The 6,810-nt window shown below is 30.8% G+C and overlaps 1 protein-coding gene across 2 annotated transcripts in view; it reads left to right on the top strand.

Moving 5' to 3' along the window:
* Positions 1–5,184: 5,184 nt before the first annotated feature.
* The window catches only part of LOC138336985 (forkhead box protein P1-like), a 60,297-nt gene continuing 58,671 nt past the window's right edge, over positions 5,185–6,810 (top strand). Inside the window, exon 1 of one of the 2 annotated variants that reach the window (XM_069286641.1) lies at positions 5,185–5,292. The gene's annotated coding sequence lies outside the window, so the exon portion shown is untranslated. The remainder of the gene's footprint in view (positions 5,293–6,810) is intronic. The other variant, XM_069286639.1, reaches the window with a different exon arrangement.

Below are 6,810 nucleotides of genomic sequence, written 5' to 3'. Positions count from 1 at the left end.
TGTACCTATGGATGAACTAGAGATTTAGATGATATAATCTACATTTCTGGATGAACGTTACATTTCTCCTTCTAAATTGATTGATAAAAATGTACACCGTCCGATTTAATAGAAAAAGTGAATACTATTTAAATATAATTGTTTTCAATGAATTACATGTTATTACGAGCTTTTTTTAAGTTCTCCTGGTTCTTCTGTATACAGTGTTCCAAAGCGTTGAAGATTTTCATTGTGCTTGCATCGATATCTTTACCTCATGGTAAAAGTTTCCCCTTCTTTAATAGTTATTATCCAGCTGGTTTATGAAACCAAGGACGTAGATAAATAAATATAATGTCATATAAATAAAAATACTTATAAATCTTTGGTAAATCCATAAGATATTAATGGAGTGTTGCTGAATCACCGTTGGATAATGTACATTGCAATAGGATAATTCAGATAATTAAAAAAAAAAAGTCAATGTGGATGTCAAAGATTTACAAGTGAGACTCATCTACGTCATTGGGTCGGTTGCTACATATTCCTCATGCCGAGAAGTAATTCCGCCTACCATCTCCGGGGGCATGCAGGGTGTTCCATTAATACCATTATACTTTTAATTGTTCACGATAACTTTCAACTGTACATGGAGAATCAAAAATACATTTTCATATCTTATTTTTGGAAAAATATAAGAAAAATAATAAAGGAAATCACATCTTTTATATCTTAATTATTTTTTTTCTTTTCTGTAATTCCTGTACATAACCACAAATTACTATTATCGACATGATCTCCAATATGATGAAGTGGATCTATTTCTAGGTATTTGTAGATAAATGTAGGCTTGTCATTTTGTTTCTGCTAAAAAGTATGACATTTTAATAACGTCACCACTAATTAATGAAGGAGTGAAACAAAGGCTCTGATTGGTCAGAATATCGTTATTGACACTAAACACATTCAGCAATGCGTCAATTTAAAATGAGAAATTGTAAACAAGTCTTCGATTATTTTCTTTTAAATTTTATCAAATTCGTTTTTTTCGACAAAGGTACGAAAATTTTAACGCAGACTTTGTGCAGGCAAATTTGCGGTTTTAATGTTCTACTTGATTAAAAAAGAAAGATAATAGATTTATATAGAATATATAAAACTGTGATAATATACACGGAGAAAAAAGTAGATATCACGTGGAGAAAGGACGTCAACAAGAAGATGGAAATGTATTTCAAATGCATTCAAAGACTTATATAATTACTATACTTAATAACAGACGAAAATGTATATCAAGGTAGCATTTCAAAAGGACCATTACATTTTGTTTATTTACATAATTCACGAATAAACAAATTACTGACTTTGAATGTACATGGTTTCGTAATTATCTTGATTCAAGAATTCACATAGGAATTATAGAATATGAACTTTTTCAGTTATGGAAATGACTGAAGATCGAATTTCCTTTTATCAATTGTCGCTGGTTGATAATCATTATTTAAATATGTCATCGATTCTGATAATAAAAAATCGTATAACTTGGCCAGCTTTAGATCAGCTTAGTACTCTTTCATCATTCACTTCCACTTTCTATCGAATAGGTACAGGTATTACATGAACAACACCAATATGAAGAGATGAATAATTCATAAAAATAACTCCATCCTTTCAACAAATTTTAGTTAAAACATATTTTAATTAGCAACGAGGATTAGGGTTGGTACAATTCAAGAACGCTTTTCATTACAATTAATTGTTTACATAAATATGAGTTTACAATATCCTGATTCATACATGAAAACAGTAAACATACATATATAGAGAGACAATGGGACAATGGGAATTAATGTCAATAAATTACAACGAGAGGAGAATAGAGGGAATCATATTTCCGATATAATCATCCCACATTTGCAGTATGTAACATATATTATGTACCAAATAAAAATCACTCCCAATGCCAAACGACGGAGGTTACTGGCTTCAAACAATTTAAAGGCCCACTACCTTCTCGAAACGGCTTTTAATTTTCAAAATGCGAACATAAAATGAGATCGATGATTTTATAGAGTCGCAAAAGTTAATAACTTAACGTCAATACTACATTCATCATTATCTTCTGAAAAATTTAATTAAAATAAACAAAAAATTAATTCTCATAACGCGGGTCGTCTTATATTTCCCGCCATCGTCCTAAATACAGCACGGTAACAGCGATTGCGCAGGAAGTCTTGCATTTGTTCGATGTTGTTGCTTCAATTTTTGTATTTGTTCGATGTTGTTGCTTCATTTTTTGCATTTTTTCGATGTTGCTGCTTCATCTTAGGCCATCGATAAGTATTTTCATATATTATAAATGTTTCAATAAACCTTAAAATAATACTTCGGGAAGTTAGTGTACCGGCTTTAATATAATTTTTTGTTAATATATTATTTACAATTTTTCATTGTGAAAATATAATTCTCGACCTTGTGATTTTTACCAACGATTTATAAGTGATACATTTATACGTCCTTGTTTTTATTTTTCAATATATTAAAAAGCTAATCCTGTTCATGATCTTAGTTTTTTAATCGTGATTCCTATGAATAAATCATGTAGCACGCGTTTGATGTAAACTTTCTGTGACGTCACGCCATCTTTTCTGAAATCTCCTATAATTAGGTGAAGTTATCAAGTCCCGTAACTCTTGCAAATATTGACGAATCTTGACCAGTATCAAACCCATCTGAGATTTCATTGAAGCCCCACAGACACAAGTATTTTGTTTTAAGAAAGACAGTAATGCCCATTTTCAATCTAGGAGAATAATTATAAAACAAAAAATCAATGTTACGGGTACATACTCAAACCGAAACAGATTTTTTTAAACGATAATATAAAACCATGGACTTATATATTATCGAAATCTATGGTAAAATGACTTAGTTAATTAGTTATTAGCCTGCATGTATTAATTTGTTTGATGTTGTAACTTCATCTTGGGTTATCAAATATACACATTCTTGTGTAGATGTTCTGACGTCATTTATTACGAACCGAGAAATTGTCAACAAATAATGTCAATCTAAGCTGTTTAAGCAGTAACTCAGGTCGAGATCACAAATTTTCAACACTTGATACTTAGAACTTTCGACCGAGTATATAAAATTGTATTTATTGCTGATAATGCATTATTACTTCACCCTCCCCATTTGATTTCATTCACATATATGTACCCTTGAACTTGAATTTACACATCCTAAAACCTTTTCAAGCGAAGGATTTCTTCTATAATATCATATTTACAATAACTAGTTAATTACAACATAAATCTGCGTTTAAAAAGAAAAAGATAATATTTTTAGTCTATAGAATGTGGAAATCCTCTTGCATATTAAAACATTTGTATCCATGTAACAATGTATGACTTCATCAATAAATTAATTAAAATCTTGACATTACCACCATTTATTTTGTGTATATAGTTTTTTATGCATTCTATTTCAAAGTTTACTCTTTTTTTTGCAAAAACAAAATATTGGTCGGAAGCAAAAAGATTTTCTCCGTCCTATATAAAAAATATATAAACTAACACGTTCTTTGAATTCAATAACTTACGTACATGTATATCCATGCATTATCCTATAGCTTTGGTCCATCATAAGAGTCAGTCGATTTTTATGCAACATTTATTCAGAAATAGCATATTCTGTTCATAATATCGTCGGAAACATCTCTTGGTTGTTACACTATATAGCTAGAGGTAATTGATAGCTTACCTGAGTAAACTCCCCGTGGGTTTTTACCTGCGACTTGTTAATTAGGATACAGGTATTTCAGTTGTTTACTAATGTAGTTACCAATGATACCACCTAGTTGTTATTTTCCTGTGATTTGTTGGTTGCAGGGGCTGAAAATTTAGTTATTTACCTTTAGTTATCTATACCGCACCACAATTAATTAACTCTCAAAGGAATTGAGAACGATCGCGACTGGAACTGAAGAACTTACCTAGATATTTCTTGTTATTTCAAGAACTTACCTAGATATTTCTTGTTATTTGTAGATCTATTACTTTGATCAGAGTTCATTTGGTATTTGGATGATTTATAGTCTAAGTTTGTATTAATTATTATTTCAAAAAAATAATTAATGGTGTGGGTTTCTAATTTACTTTCAGGTATTAAAAAGTAGAAACAAATCTTCTGAATATATCATCGGGTAGAAAACATATTTTTATTTTTCAAAATGTGTGACACATTTTAAATTCAGTTTGATTATGCAAATACATGTAATGGTCATTAAAGTTAATTTCTGAATTATTTCCCCTTGTAATTCTAATAGATCTAATAAATTGGTTGTTGTAGTTTATAGCATAATGAGGAAAAACGGTATAAAGCTAGTATATTAATAATCCGAAATAAAAGGCCAAAATAAGTAGTTTATAGCTTTCCCGCCATACATTACCATATTGGCGCAACATTATTCAGGTTGGAATATCTCCTAATCCATGTGAAGCGCCGTGAATCATTCGCGTTGTCTGCCTTGGGTTTTAAACTTGTGTCGTCTGCTGTTCCAGTGCCCTACTTTTTCAGCTGCTGTATAAACAAAGCAACCCGGCGAGATGTACACCATTACAAACTAAGATCCAAACAAAATAACAGATATACCATTTGGTCTGCATCTTAAAATAGTTTTTTTATTCAACGCCCGACGAAGGGTTTTGACGATTGAATAATTTAATATTAATTTATATGAAACACTATATTAGCTGTGATAACGGTACACAGGGATAACTTTTGACTAAGAGAGGTTAAAACAACCATCAAATAATCTTATATTACTGTATTATATCACTTGAGATACATCTTTATGTTTGGGTGTAACTCCAAACAGATTTCAGTCAGATCAGATCATGCCAATGTTTGTAATTTCGGTATTAAACACGACGAAACTCCAATGTTTGCCATTGTTTGTTATTTTCTGTTTACACAGCAGGTGCCCGTGACGTCACCGGCGAAGGCGCTTTACCCCTTTAAATAACAAAGAATACATGCGCTACATAAATAAAGAAAAAACGCAATTACCGAATCTTAGATAGACGACACTATTACAATCAGGAACTGTTTGTATATGTATATTTATTGTTTCAAAATAAAGGAAATGCCCGCCCGACTCGTTGCTTCGTTTTTCATAACGGGACAGATGTTGTGCGTATGAATATATTTATGTTTACGGTTGTGATTGGGTGCTGGAGTGTTGTCTTTCAATGCTGTAATTTTCACCGATTTTTCTGTTGAGAAAGAGAACGTTAGCGGTGAAAAAAGGTAAGAATTAAAATGTTTTGTTGCAGGATTTGTGAATGACATTGCCATTTTGAGCTGTTAATCTGTGCTTTTGCAGCGACATTAATCGGTGCGCTGAACATGTTGTTTTTTGGGGTCGGGATAGTCCACCGATAGTAAACAATTTGCATAGCAAATGAGGTAAGCGATGGAGCAGTTTTTATCCCCGTATCGATGTAACAAGAAAAAATACATTTTCACAAATTTTACCAATGCTGTCATATTTTACATTTTCAATCTTACATATTCCTGACATTTGTTTATTCTGTCATTCTCGTAATGCACACTGCCCCTTGCAGATAAAGCCATGCTTTTTCTTGTAGCTTTTGTGTTTCTCGTTGAATGGGATACTGAAATTTTTCTGAATGGGTTAACAATGAATAATACTCTTTGTCTTGTACTAACGCTAGTGATATCGAGGATGTTGATATTTGGCGATCTGCCGACTGTCACAGATCATGATTAATTTGTAACACTGTGTCACCACTTTAAGTCGCATAAGGTCAGCATATTGGTCGATTGTGTTCAGGCCACCGTGACCTTACAGTAACTCGAGTCGTTAAATTTATAGGCAACATTAACACTATAGAGAAATGATAATATCACAGGGAAGCAAGAGATGCTATCTTGTTATTCACACATGGGGTTTTATTTATGATGAATCATACAACCTACTAAAATACAAATAATGCATTAAAAGATTAAATAAGATCAATTAATTTACAAAAATTAGCATACATGTATAATTTACAAATTTCCTGTCCTTTTGGTAATTTATTTTATGGTGTCAGTTTAACATTAATGATGATTTAACAAATCATTTTAGATTTCTAATTTTGGAAATTTTGAATTAAAAGAATGAAATTAAGAAGACATTAATTAATAACTTGCAAATTACATCGAGATTTATTGATTAACATAATTAACATTAAAACAGATAGATTTTTTTTTATTCTTGTAGGTGCAAAGTTTACTACTTTGTAAATTAAAAGTCATTGTGATGAATCTGCTATAGTTTGCTATTTCCATTGTTACTGATTAAATACAGAACAATTAATTGTTACTTATAATATCCATGTTAAAGTTGATCAGTTAATTAGGCCTATCACTGACTATTTTATCAAATCAGGCATATGGAAATGCATTTATATAGAATATAAAAAAAAAATATTTGTATTCATATATTGTTACTATGAAATTCTCACCAAACCTCTTTTTATATAAGTTGACGGAGATATATCTTATGAATTACTAAATAATCAATATTATTTTAAGAAACATTTATTTCCTGAAACACATGATAATTGTATCTGTTCATTGATGGATAATTGTAATATCATTGTCTCGAGATATGTATCATGTGCCAATCAGTGTACATTAATATGGTAATGTGATTGTGAAGTATTTTATAGTTGTATGCTGAATGCATTATTTGTATAGGATATGGTGAGTGTATATCCATCATTGACAAACTGGTGTCAACCTTTCATACAGGACTGT

This window comes from Argopecten irradians, chromosome 12 (assembly GCF_041381155.1).
Source record: "Argopecten irradians isolate NY chromosome 12, Ai_NY, whole genome shotgun sequence".
Taxonomy (NCBI): domain Eukaryota; kingdom Metazoa; phylum Mollusca; class Bivalvia; order Pectinida; family Pectinidae; genus Argopecten; species Argopecten irradians.
Note: the sequence above shows the minus strand (reverse complement) of the source record. Positions and strands in the feature narration are given on the sequence as shown.